This window comes from Sinocyclocheilus rhinocerous, unplaced genomic scaffold (genome assembly GCF_001515625.1).
Source record: "Sinocyclocheilus rhinocerous isolate Xijiao unplaced genomic scaffold, SAMN03320098_v1.1 scaffold218, whole genome shotgun sequence".
NCBI classification, from domain to species: Eukaryota; Metazoa; Chordata; class Actinopteri; order Cypriniformes; family Cyprinidae; genus Sinocyclocheilus; species Sinocyclocheilus rhinocerous.
The window spans coordinates 1,045,992-1,046,318 of record NW_015664181.1 but is presented as its reverse complement, the minus strand read 5'-3'; the positions used below and the strand labels follow the sequence as shown (position 1 = coordinate 1,046,318).

The window sequence follows — 327 nt, the reverse complement described above, 5'->3', positions numbered from 1 at the left end:
ATTTATTGTAATGCTTTTTTCCTCAGTTGGTCAGAACAAACGTGGCAGACTTGTTACTTACTTGTTCTGATGACAATATACGGTGAAAATTCTTATTTGGGTCATATATTCCAAGACGTAGGCTAGAATCTGTGATTGCGAAGTACAGTAAATATCCACACTGGTGCGGTGACTGATTGCCACACATACTCCTCAAAACATTAGATTCATCCGCGTTGGAGCGGCGCACAACCCACACAAGGAAGATAATTCTGCAAACAGCTGCAATTGCAGGTTTTCAAACAGAGATGGCGACAAAGAGGCAAAACTTACGGACTGCAGCTTTAA

The 327-nt window shown here is 41.6% G+C and overlaps 1 protein-coding gene across 1 annotated transcript in view; it reads left to right on the top strand.

Annotated features, from left to right (window-relative positions):
- The window catches only part of LOC107729727 (serine/threonine-protein phosphatase 4 regulatory subunit 1-like), a 17,321-nt gene that overhangs the window by 12,301 nt on the left and 4,693 nt on the right, over nucleotides 1-327 (top strand). The window lies entirely within an intron of this gene.